Source organism: Lonchura striata, chromosome 13, assembly GCF_046129695.1.
Source record: "Lonchura striata isolate bLonStr1 chromosome 13, bLonStr1.mat, whole genome shotgun sequence".
Classification (NCBI taxonomy): Eukaryota; Metazoa; Chordata; class Aves; order Passeriformes; family Estrildidae; genus Lonchura; species Lonchura striata.
In genome coordinates, this window is record NC_134615.1 from 10,662,906 (window position 1) to 10,676,624 (window position 13,719).

The 13,719-nt window shown below is 37.3% G+C and overlaps 1 long non-coding RNA gene across 2 annotated transcripts in view; it reads left to right on the forward strand.

Moving 5' to 3' along the window:
* Positions 1–13,719, forward strand: part of LOC116183124 (uncharacterized) — a 120,057-nt gene that overhangs the window by 52,925 nt on the left and 53,413 nt on the right. For both annotated transcript variants that reach the window (XR_004148782.1, XR_002465890.2), the window contains exons 3-4: positions 6,054–6,090; positions 13,580–13,688. This is a non-coding gene — a long non-coding RNA (uncharacterized LOC116183124). The remainder of the gene's footprint in view (positions 1–6,053; positions 6,091–13,579; positions 13,689–13,719) is intronic.

Genomic DNA, 13,719 nt, shown 5'->3' on the forward strand with positions numbered 1-13,719 from the left:
GCGTTGACTCCCCCTAAATAAAAATAAGCTTTGCTTTGGTGGGTTTTTTTTTGGTTGGTTGTTTTTTCTTTTTCTTTTTTCTTTCTTTTTTTTCCCCTCTGAAAATTCTCTTCACCTAATATTCCTGAAAACAGATCGTGAAAGGAAGTAATCTTTAACCTGTTGGATTTCAAAGTTTCTGTCAATGAATGGGATTGAGACACATCATTTCTTCACAATGAAATCTTACCCTATTGCTCTCTTGAGTTCACAGTTTGTTATTTCCAGGTCTCTCTTTGGTTTCTTCGAGAAAATTGTGTTCTTCTGCTTTCCCAGAGCAACAAACAGATTTTCTGACTGGTGCAGGGCAGAAAAGATGCAAATGAAGAGCAGTTACTGAAAAGCATGGATTTCCTCCTTTGTGGTTTGGCAATCTTCATTCTGGTCAACCTTGCAGTATCTGGGTGAGAAAGGCTCCTCAGTGACTGGAGCTGGTTTCCCTTTGCTTCTCTGAGCACCAGGATAGTACAGGTGACTCCAAGTGACAATCCTTGTAGGAAGACACAACTGCTGTGACCTTCTAGTCAGCTCCAACTGGGTCACTGATTCACTTTGATTCCTGTGCTATCCATTTTCCACGTTAAATAATTTATGTGTTATTTTTTGTGTTGCATTGTAACACGGCCACTGTTTTTTGATCCCTAAGGTAGATGCTGCTGCTGTTCATAGAAGCAGAAAGTCTGAAAGTCATAAATGATCACAACGTGTAACAATGCTCTACTGTACAGATGTTTTACAATAAACCAATGGGGCAGAGCATTCTGTGAATTTAATGGCACATCACTTAAAACATCATATAATTACAGTGTGTAAGTTGGGATAAAAATTACACCTTTGCAGGTTAAGTAAAGAATGGCTAATAAAATTGTAACAGACATACATTATACAGCATGGGGCTCATGATGAATAATTGGTAGGTTATTAGTGCTTAACAGATTAAGGGTACTTCCATTTATTACTGTGCTCCACTAAGGATGAGCATTAATTTTTTTTCAAAGCAAATTCACTGGAAACAGACAGTTTAAAATTTATGCTTGTAATGATTGCTACATGGTCCATTAAGACCACCTCTAAGTGAGCTTAATTTGTAGCAGATAAATGTACATGTCTACATATTTTTCAACATAGTTTATGGTGCATCCTGCACAGCTGTGCCCAACTGATTAAATCCTCACAAAATTTAAATAGGAAACCCATTACATAGACAGTATTATATCCATTTATCATACACACATTTTCAATTTAACTCTCTAAGTCTTTGTGCAGGATATTTTCACTGTTTCATTAAATATGTATAGCGAGGCCATTTTCTCTTCTAGTTTGCTTTGTGCTTTTGTTTTCTGGGTTTGTTTGGATCATCCTTTCCATTTCTATCATCCAATAATTAAGAACTTCAGCAAATTGAACATCATCTACCACAATTATCTCAGTAATGATCCTAGATGTGAGAGTCACTTAAAATCCTAGATCAAGACAGCACTTACCTAGGGAAAACAAGCAGGGCTATAACCACTGTGTAGGGAAAGGTGATTGGTACTAACACCCTCACTTCTCTGTCTGGATGGATATTGGACTCTGGATTTGTCTGGAGAGATAAACATGCTAGATTGTGATAAATGTTTGGATTACAGATGTTTCTCTTCTTTCTTCAGCATTTCCCATTAGTGAATTCTGAGCATTTCCTGATTTTGTTAAAATCCTTTCTATAATCCCATTCTGAACTGTCCAGCTTTATCTTTGCTTTAGGTGTTTTCAGTGTCATATAAACCATAGTTTTGGCTTATGGAAATAGGATTAGAAGTATTTATCCAATTTTAGAGAGAAAATTTTACAGATCAAATTTAACTGCTCTGGATTATTTGAAATCCCTCTTATGGTCATAGAGAAGTTTAAAGCTGTTAATTTCACTTGCCCTGAGCCCTATGTAAAATAGATGGTATGAATTCCTGTCAGTGAAATGCTGTTCTACTTGGTTCAGACCCACAGAATTTTCTCTGGATCTGGTAAAAGTCTTGTTCATCACATTCTGTGGTCTGCTAAAGTGAGCCTCTGCAACAGGGCACATGTTCATTAAGATCAGTAGAGCCTGCACTGGTAGAACACTGCAAAATAAGGGACAACTTTTGTTTAAGGTGTAGGACTAACTTTCTTTATCTGAGAATAACAATAGGGAAATAGAGTTAAAAGAAAGAGAATAAATAATTCTTGTTCATTCGTGTCTGCAGTCCCCTAATTAAATGCCAGAGACAGATTCTGTGCTCTTCTACAAACTGAACAAACAAACAGAGCCACAAGGAAGTGTTGACCTCCAAAATCTTCAAGAGCTAACAATTTATTTTGAAAAGAAATGGCTGTTTAAAATACTGCATTTTTGATAGGTGGCTCTGTTTTCTTGGTATATGTATAAAACCAAATAATATGGCCATTTTTTAGCAAACATGAGTATTTTAGAAAGAAATTAAAAGGATTTGGTAATTTTGCATTTCTCTGTGCTGCAAACAGTGACAATGACTTATTACCGCCTTCTTTTTAGTCTGTCCTTGAAGTCATTAAATGATTTTTTCTCTCCAAAGTTGAGTGTCAGTCCCTGTTCCACAGACACACCAAAACTGGTAGACACGGGTATTAGTTTAAAAATCTTTCAGGTGACAGAAATTATTTTATATCCCTGTATTTGGAAATTTGTTTCAGTATATTAGAATTTTGATTATACATTAACAAAGGATATGATTGATTTTTTTTCCTGATTAGGATGAAAATGCTGGTGTAACACTTTTCTAACTTGCATGATTCTTCCATAGGATTTTAATGTAGGCTAGAGTTAGTCCTGATGTTTTTTAGGGCTTTTCACACATTTGCTCTGCTCAAGCCCCTTGTTTTGACTTCTCATTTCACTTACTTTCCTTTTAAAAAGCCAAGAATCTGGGAAAGAAATAGGATTTCCAAGTAAGAACACTCAGAGCCCATCTGTTTTTCCAAACATCAGCTTCAGCATAAATACAAGGACAGACAGAGCTACATCATCCTTGGAATGCATTGGGGAATGAATTTCCCAAATCTTGGAGTGACAGTGGAAATGTTTTAGGACATTTTAAGAGAAAGAAAGATGTCCTTCATGTGAGAATGTGGGGTAAGAAGAAAACGTTAAAACGCTGAGCAATCATTTCATTATTGCAAATATTCAGGTGCTCTGGGGGCAGACCCCACATCTGCAATCAGTGCTGCTGCCTTGGGGTAGGGACTAAAAGCACTGGGGGAACCAAATGTCTCTTGTAAAATAGGAAAGTGCATCTCTGAATAAGCCCTATGAATGTGATCCTATGGACTTACTGTCTTAGAAGATTAGAGAAATGCTGAGGAACAGAGAAGTCAACCTATTGTAAAAATGCAGTGAACCCCAGATCCAGGGAAGAAATGATGATGTCTGGCTCCAGATCAGAAGGCTGAAGGATAGCTTTATTAAAATTATACTCTATTACATTACTATACTATTTAAAGAGATACTATCCTATTCTACATACTTCTTACTTACCTAACTAACAAACTTGTGACTCTGCTGAGAGTCTGAACCACAGCTGGATCCAATTGGTTGCTGAACCCAAACAACCTTCATCAGAATCCAACCCAGCAATCACTTCAGGTAAAGAATCTCCACACCACATTCCATATGGGGAAAACAAAGGAGCAGAGGTAAAGATTGTTTTCTCTTCTTCTGTCTCTCTGTCCAGAGAATAGGAATGTCACACCAACCCATGGAAAAAATGTCCTAGATATTGGTTTCTGTTCAATCAGCACACAGATGAAGAAGCTGGCTGAGCTGGGCAGCTCCTGAACAAGCCATAGGTGAGGCCAGTTTGTAAAGACCACTGTGAGGATTTGAGCAGCAGGGCCTGTGCCTCAGTTCATTCAGAGACAGCTGTTGCAGAGTTCATTGCTTTCAGCTGTGACCAGTGAAATGCTGTCTCCATGATCTGGATTGTAGATGGTTCCTCAAAATGTTAAAGCATGTTTGTCATCACAGGCATGGGGATAATTTTGCAAATGTATATAATGTTATTTCTAGATTTCAGGGAGAGAATGTTTTAGAGGATAATTATCCTCTTGCGGGTAGGGTCTAAAAGAGGAGATCTATTAACCAGGAATATTAGTGGCTATCCAATCTTTGGTAATAGTTGTTTTTATGGAAGCATAAAATGATGTCTTTCAGCTCTGCATGAAAGTTTTTGGAGCCTTGCTTTTGATACCAAGGAATTGTGGTCTGTGAGATTCTAGTGTATATATACTCACTTCATCTACATGAAAAAGATATTTGTGCTTGTGATGAAACTCTCCTTTGTATGCTTAATGGATAAACATTTCAGCAGAAGTGTTTATTCAAAAAGGCAAAACAGTGCAACTGTATGAACCTGAGGAGGTTTGTGTCACAATCTGTTATCTTGAAACCCTACCAAGACAAACTTACTTCAGGGGAGTCTGTTTTATTTTGCTGCTGGCAGCAGAATGATTAGTTGCAGAATAATCTTATTGAGAGCTGGTTGCTGATTAAAAAATTAGACTACTCCCTGTGTCATACTTTCAGAGTAATCTTCCTCACGTTTTGATTTTTGAGGAATAGCTAAAGCATAAATACATTATTGTTAAATAATTATTACACTTGAAATTATTAATGTAGCTAATTATAAGTCTCTAAGAATCTGCCAGCCCTTAAGTCTAAGGTTAACTATTTGCAATAAATGAAAAAGACAAACTCGTTGCCTATCAGAACACAGAGGACTATATAATGATTTCTGGAATATTTCCAGGACAATGGAAGAATAATTGGTAACTGGTTTACAAGCAGGAAAATGACCCTCAATCTAGTGAGGATATTGAATGCAATAACATTTTCGGTCCAAATTATATTAAGTACTTGACTACTTCAATTCTTGGGTGCTCAGCTGAACCGTGGCCCCATTTCTATCTTAGCTCAACATTTATAGTTTAAATAAATTTATCAAAGTATGGCCAATTCAGAATGCAGTGTCAGGTGAGACTGCAGCCCCAGGAGAGTCAGCAGTAGGAACTTGCCTTAAAGCTAAGCTAAACTGTTCAAGAAAATTCAGTGAACAAGAAAAAAATTTGTGTCAATTAAAATAAATATACAAAATATTTTCTTTGTGAGAAAGGGAAAAATGTAGTTAACAGCAGTTCTTAAGAGGTTTTTTTTTCAATGAGGATATTTTATTCTCCAAATGATAATCAATTAAAGTATATTCATGACAGAATCTGACCTTTGTGAAAACATTTTGTCCACAAAAGCTGGAGGTTTGATAATCAAATAGTTACCACAGCACACATAAAATATCTGGCTTGGAAAGCACAATGAGTCATGTTTAATTAAACTTTGTTTCAGGTGAGTTGACTTGCAGTCAAATTGGAAAGAACTTCCACATTTTAACAAAAAAATAAAAAATCTTCAAATTGTAGAAATATGCAAATATTGCATCACTTCTCTAGAGGAAGCTGTGATTGGGACTATCTAGGCTTTTGGTGGCTTTATAGTGCTTTATGGTATATGATAATGTTTATGGTTTAGATCATATTGCATTAACTGGAGGTGTCATGAGCTGTATTCTTTGGGCCCCCCTGTGTGTCACACGACTTCTGATTATTCTTCAGTTTTTATTTTCCTTTTAAAGTATACATATATATATTTTTTTTTAAACTGTAACTGATACCTTATGTGCCCAAACATTTCAAGCACTGCTCACATAGGGGAAATACAAAATGTTTTCACATAACTCTGCAATGTGATATTAAACAGATGTAACACAAACATAATAATACTAAGTTCCTCTAAATTTAAGTCTCCTTAGAACATGAATTATTTTAATTCAGATTGAAAACTGAAAAAAACATGGGCTCTTTCTGTATTGCTAAGCTGTTCTTCTCTGCTTGTTTCCAAATCCTTCTTTAGAAGCCTTTTTCCCACAGAAACCTTAATGATTGTCTCTCCTTTGATTTATTTCTTTCAGAATCATTGTCCCAGATCGTGTGTGCCTGCAAGGTTTGGTGAGCTGCTTGGAGTGGATCCCCCTGTCTGTCTCTTTTAGGGGCTCTTTACCATTGTGTGCCAACTCTTTTGCTCTGTTTTGGCTCTGTGCAAAGGCACAATGCAGAAAGTACCTGGATATGCAATGTGCATAACCACAGTGCATAAACAGGGCTGAGGAAGGTGATCCATTATATCTCTCTGGCTGAGGAGGGAGCTGTCCAGCTGGGAGCAATGCTGTGATGTTGCCAGGCTCTGGAGTATGTTTCTCTTTTTTTTACAAGTTCTTGGGTCACAAAAAATGCACAGAGCTGGTAAGCTGCTGCGCAAGAGAAAGCAGAAGGGAGAAGAACAAAGGCTTGGCTGGGTGACAGTGAATGGAAATGCTTACAGGTCCTAAACTTGTAACTTATTTACATTTGGACAAAAAACACCAGTCAGTGATAAGGGTCTGGTTCCAATATTGCCCTTTGAATTTATCAGCTTCCATTTCCAAATTTCCAGGGACTGTGAGCTGTGGAAGTTTACAGGCTGGCACTTTTATACCCCAGCAGCTCTGGACACCTGCCAGCTGCTGGGTGTGTGAATGGCTGGATCTGTGCAGTGGTTGTGCCTGTTCCATTGGTGCAGGCACAGCAGCTCATGTCCACTCAAAGCATGTTCACTGCTGAAGCCCCTTGTGGCCAGTGTCATCTTCTAAAAGCTTCTCAGGAGCAGCATATTCTTACCAAGTTCCCTTTGGCAACATGAGCAATTTTTTCTGCTATATTTTGTGGCTTATCCTTTGAATCATCCTTTAAGGCTATGCCCTGGGCTGAAATCCTATTTGCACTATTAACTTTTATTCTGTAATAACTCATTTAAAAACATCAGATGGTCTCTAAATAGGTGTTTTATTAATGTTTTGTTAAAAATAATAAATTCTGTTCCTATTAAGTCAGGATTCTGCAGCCTCTGCAATGTAACCTTGACATTTCAAAGCTCTTTTAAAGACCTTGCAAAGCCTTCCTGATAGATTGAAGAGTTTATTGTTTTATCAAAGGATACACTCAGAGGAACTGCTGATTATTTTATTCAAGTGCTAATGTCTTAACCCTACTTGCACCTCAGACATGAGTTCTGTATACATGTATAATAAATATATGGTGTATATAGCTATATTTATATTCTTTAGAAACAAAAATGTATTGCAAAATCTAATTAGCTTTTTCTTTCCATTCTGCCTGATTATTTACAATTATTTTATTTTTAATCCATTGCTTTCTCTGATTAATTATTTTGTAGTGTAAGTATTGAAGTCTAATGTAGTTGTCTGAATAAACAATCTGTTTGGAAGTGAGAGGTCACTGATAATCCTAAGTCAGGCTATTTTCTGTATGTAGTTCAGATGGCAGCCAGGATAGTGAAAAGTTAATGAAATCACCCAAAATCTTATGAAAAGAGTTCAAATGAATTTGTGCTGGCATATATAATCTTGTTGGCCCATGGACAGACTCAGTCTTTCAGTTCAGTATTTATTTATTCCAGACAGAAATCATACTGCCAGTGGAACTTAGTGAGGAGGAGGCATTTTTCTCAATTCCCTTTTGCCTAGGTATATAGCATTTCTATCTTTGCTACCAAACACAAATTTAGCTTGTTATAACACCTTCCTTGAGCAGTGATGGAGTCCCACTAAAATATATCTTCTGACTGAAAGTTTAACACTGTGCCTCTACTGCTGCAGCCAATATGTTGCTGTGAAAACTCTTGGTGAGTACTTATCCAGAATTATTGAAGGACTCGACCTTCTTCTGTGAAGTATTAGCAACATTATTGAGTTCTTTTTTAACAGTGGTTTTGTTATCTCTGCCCTTGTAAGTTGCTTCTTCCAAATGTTATGGCTTATTAGTTTATATGTTATTTCCATTGCAATTATAGCCAGAACAGGAAAGGTTTTTTACCTTTTTAACACATTGTCACCATGCATCATTTTTAGATCCTCATTTCTCCTTATTAGAGGTTCTTGAAGCCCTCAGCTCTCACTGGATATCAAAGCTTGCTTCTGATATAAAGTAGCTAAAGGTTATGGAAGGATGTTGTTGGTGACAGTCTGTGATGTTTTATTGGGGTTTGTGTGATCTCTTAGGTTAGTTAAGTGTAATATAAATGTACATAAATATCAGACATGTGGTACAGCCTCTGCTGGAATGACCTCATGGCTGTGCCAGAATATGAGAGATCTCTGCCTGGTACCCCTCACCTCCAGTGGGGTGCCACCTTCTTCTGGAGTTTTCTTCCCCTGGCATAGATCAAATAGGATAGGATGGAATGTTTGAGGTGAGCAGCCTTGGTTGTCTGAGGAGAACTTGGGGATCTTTAAAAAACCCCCAGACCATTGGAAGATAAAGTGAAGCAGATGATAATCATTGATGGAGCCCTGAGGAGACTATCCTAAAGAAAGCAGTGTTATTTTCCTCATTTATTTCAATTTTTATTTTGCTTATGTTCTGTTTGGTGGCTGTGTGGCCTCTGTGTGTACGACCCAAGCACATCATACTCACAATAATTGAAATAATTGAAATAAGATCAGCTGGCCAGAGGATAAATCAGGCTATGTAAAGCATTGACAAGAACTTGGTCCTTACAAGTGCTCATGTGTCTTCAGTGTTCTTGGGGCTGTTGCACCATTTCTTTTAGTCTGAGACAAGGACATATGGGTTAAAATTGTAAACTCAAACATTAGGAGAGACTGGTCAGAATGTGTGGTTTCAGAGCCCTCTAGAGCAATCTGTGATGCAAAATTATCTTTCTATACTATTCAATCATATTTTGTTTTTTTAAAATGTTATAGTAGTGGTTTATTTACATTTTAGAACATTTAAAATGTTTTGAAAATATTATAAAATTTAAATATTAAAATAATTATAGTAAAAGCTGATTACTGTCACTCTGAACCAATTCTGTCCAATTCCCCATTAAAAAAATTGTCTATAGGCCAGACTATACCTTTTCTAACATTGTCAGTGAATTTCCTGGTAGATAATTGAAAGCAAAATGTGGCCATTTAATTCCCCAAACAGCTATAAAAATACTCTGAAGAGTATGTATATGGGGTATGAATAGTTGATTTTTCTTTTAAATTTGGTTTATAAGGCTATTGTGAGTAGTGTCATTTCCTTTTTCACTGCATCCTTGAGAGTGGGTGTTTGCAGATGCACCATTATGAGAGTTACTCATTGTAAAATCCTTTCTGAGTAAAGGCAGGCACGCAGTGCTAATTGCTTTACAGAGACACTCTGCAATGTAGTATAAAATATCACTTCAGCCCTGTTCATAAAGACCTGAGTTTCCAAATGTTCAGTACATTACAATAAGTTTTGGGTTGGGCTAAATTGCACTATTGATTTTTTTGTAATTAGGTTTTAATGAATTGTACACACTGAAGTTTACATTTGTTGAGAGACTTCAAAGATTGGATTGTGATCATTTAATTCACCTTTTTTTGTGTGTGTGTATCTAACAGGAGAGACTTCCTGGAAATATTTTCTAGGTATCAATATTTTTGTGTTAGCTTCTTTAAAGTCCAGCATCTATCTTTCTCCAGTAAAATATTAAGAAAATATGTAAGATTATAGGAATTTGGTTTATTCAAGATCTATTGAAGTATTCCACATCTTAGAAATTTATATTTTCCTACTGTTTCCCCTGCATCTTTTGGATTAAACTGCTTGACTGAAACTGGTCAGTAAGGGTTTTGTTGGACTATTGTTCTTTATGGGAGCTTCTATTTGGATTAATCTTTATCACTGGGCACTGAAAAGCTGTTTTTCCTTGTTAATGCTTAATCAAATAGCGTGGCTGCAGATAATCCCTTGTTCTGATTTAGTAACAGACACTGTGTTCCAGGAGATTTTCTTATGCTGTTTTATTTAATTATGTGCTTTTGTAAGAAAAACACATGTTCTACACCAGTCCCAAAATGCTGATTTAATGATGCTTATACAGCTTCATTTATTCTTGATGGGTCAGGGTCTCTGCTGTAACTTGATATTTGTGATCCATTTCACCCTCCTAAAGGAAAATCACTTTTTGTTTTCTAAAGCAGTTAGATAATTTAAAAGTCCCTAAACAATTAGGGCTTAGGAAATTAGAGATTCTGTACCAATGTGTGAGAGTTTCCTTTCTCTTCCCTTTGCTAATTTACTGGATTTCCCCTATGGTGGAAATGAATGATTTTTGCTGGGTGTAGTCATGGCTCAGGAGGGTTTTCCTGTGGGCTGGGGCTAGGCTGGGTGGGTCAGGGATCCCTGCAGGGGGTCAGGGATCCCTGCAGGATGTGATCCCTGCAGGATGGATGGGTCAGGGATCCCTGCAGGGTGGGTGGGTCAGTGATCCCTGCAGGGTGGGGGGGTCAGGGATCCCTGCAGGATGGATGGGTCAGGGATCCCTGCAGGATGGGGGGGTCAGGGATCCCTGCAGGATGGATGGGTCAGTGATCCCTGCAGGATGGGTGGGTCAGGGATCCCTGCAGGATGGGGGGGTCAGGGATCCCTGCAGGCTGTGATCCCTGCAGGATGGGTGGGTCAGGGATCCCTGCAGGATGGGTGGGTCAGGGATCCCTGCAGGCTGGGTGGGTCACTGATCCCTGCAGGATGGATGGGTCAGGGATCCCTGCAGGCTGGGGCAGGGCAGCACCACTTCTGCTCTGGGCAGCCCCTGCTCTTGGTCAGGGGCACTTCACTGCCACTGGTGCTTCTCTCTCTGAATGGGATCACAGCCCATCCCAAACTCAGATTAACCAGTTCCAGCTGCAGCAGCTCCCTCTGCCTATGCAATAACATTTCTCAGCCATCTCTGTGTCCTGTTTGCCAGCTCCAAGTCGAGGTGCTGCTCTGTGTGCCCAGCCCAGGAGCAGCCTGGCAGGGCTAGGGATGGACAAAGCCAAAGCATCCCAGAGGGATGTGACATGTTAGCTTGACTTAGCTCCAGAGCTTTTGGATTGGAATTTTGGGATGAAAACCTGATTTGCAATACACAGAAATTGATGTAAAAGTGGCTGGATAGATGGACCTTCCTGATTTCTTTGCTGCTGACCTACTCTGTGACACTGAGTAAATAAGCCACTGAAACTTGCTGTGTTTTTATTCTTCCTATATATGTTTATTCTACATTTTATATTCAATCTGTAATATTTCAATCTTTCACACCAAAAAAAAGTAAATATTTCTTAAAAGATAAAAAAATATTCCAGGTTGTGTTTAATTCTGTATGATTTGCACTTGCTTAGCTAAGAAAAAGTCAAATAAGACTCAAAAACATTCACAATAATTCTAAGTTGCTGAATTTTGCAATTTAATTTCAATAAACATGTTCAGCCAGAGGATTTTTATCTTTCAAACTAAATATTATACATACCTTCAATTTCTTCTTAGACTAAGCCACCCCCTGGTGAATTTATGCTGCTCTCCTTAGCTGGGAATCTATTATGTCCTTCACAACTATTTGGCATAAGAGCCTGAATTAGGCAATTAAAAAAGACACAGAGCTTTTACAACTGTGCCTAAATACTACTTCTAAATTTGTGCACAGCCATTTCCACATGGAAATATGTACTTTGCACGTGTGACTGTGCAGATTAAATCAACAATTTAAGTTTATAGTGTGAGTGCACCTGCATATAAGCCTTTATTTTAAAATTTGGTCATGCACAACTTTGCTTTTTAATTAGGTTTTCTTTTTTTCTAATTGAGAAATATTTGCATATGCATATATGTATGTGTATGTTTTGTGTCTATTTTTAGAAAGTGTGACTGTAAATTGAACTTACAGAATGGTAGGGTGCAGTTTGGATATATTCAAGTATGTAACCTATGTAAATAAAAACAAGGATAAGTGTCCCAAAGTGAACCTCAGGTCTGGCTAAAATGTGGAAAATTTCTTTGCTCTTTGGCTATGGATGAACAGAAATTTCAGATCATAAGAATATGTTATTTGTGTTTTCTCATGGTTTTCTCTGGAATAGCTTTTCTTTAAATTAGAGCTAAATCTTGTTATAATTTATCAGAATGTTTAATGCTGATGTTAATTTCCTCTCTGGCTATGAAATAGTTTGCCAGTAATATTGGTTGCAATCATGGCATGAGGCACTTGTACAAAATAGTGATAATTGTTTTATTTGTTGAGATGATAGCAGCTGTTTACAAGGAGTGTTGCTAGCAGTGATTTTTGTTCTTTAGAGCATCTTAGTACAATGTTAGTAAGGGTATTTATGAGTCTCTGGGGCAGGACATGGAGAGAAGAGGAAATATTTGGAGACAAAATAAGATATTTTGAGATTAGTAACTTCCTTCTCCTTTCCTCTTTGAAATATATCTTTATTTTTTAAATAAATTTTCTTTACAGATTCCTTTCTCTGTGACAGCCTTTTTGAGTTTAAATCCATGCAATCTTGCAGGACAATACCAATTAGCTAAAGTAAAGTGAATGGGCAATTTAGAGAAAAAAAAAATTACACATTAAGCAATTCATTCTGCTGAGTTCCTGAATGAATTTCCAGACAGGCTAACCTTGAGTTTGTATATATATAACTTTAACTTCCTGAAAACTACAGAAGCCTGGTGTCTTCCAATGAAGTGAAAGAGGTCAGAATGAAATTGAAAGAAGGATTGAAGTGACAGGAAAACAATGCAAGAACAAAAAATAGTATGAAGAAAACCATAATTTTCCAGCAAATAAAATCTAAAAATCATAGAATTAAAAAAGTTTGAAATAAACAAAGTTTACTTGCATCATTAGCTTGTCTGTTCCTATGTCAATACAGAAAAAATTTTTACAGCAAATTTCCAAGGGTTTAATCCTTTTTAAAATACCCTAAATGACAGCGTTTCACAAGGATGCTTAGAAGACTATTTCATGGTCAGATACATCTAATTATCAGTATTTCCTTTCCAAATCCAGCCTTTGCTCTGTTGCATCCTATTATTCCTACCCCTTGAGCCACATTAAATAGGTTTTTCTCCCTTCCTTGGGATTTTGGGCTTAAGACACTTAAGGATACCTATCATTGATCCCTTAGCCTTGCTAAGAAGAGAAGAAACTTCTCCAATGGTAGAAGATGGAGAGATAAAGCTGAATATAGTTTTCCTACGCTGCACTGCCAGGCTTTTGAAAAGTATGTGGTATTAAAGTATGCACTGCTTTCCTCCCTAACTCTTGAGTTAAAGTGGATTTTTAAAATTTGATCTTTTCAATTAACTTGTGTTACAATGGTTGGATCAGGCTGGGGATTTTCAAAATGTGAAATTTGGCCTGCTTTGTAGGTTAAATATCCTCTGAAGTGCTTGGTTATTTCTGCCTGTTCCAGTGTCTCCAGGGGACCAGATCCACCTCATTTCCAAGCAGCAGATACTAAAGTGGGTTTCTGTGAGATGTGCTGGAGTTATTTACAGCTGCATGCACTGCTTTGTTGAGGATATAATTATTCCCTACCATCAGTGATTTTTCTTTTTCTCTTGTTCTACCTTCTAGTTATCAATGTTGCCGTTTGTCTTGGAACCACAGTTTTTTTCCATGAAAGAAAGCCTGGTTTAGTCAAGATAAATGACCAAAACCATACTAGATTGCCAGAATTCTTGAGGTAAGAAGGTTGCTTTTATCTTTGACACTTG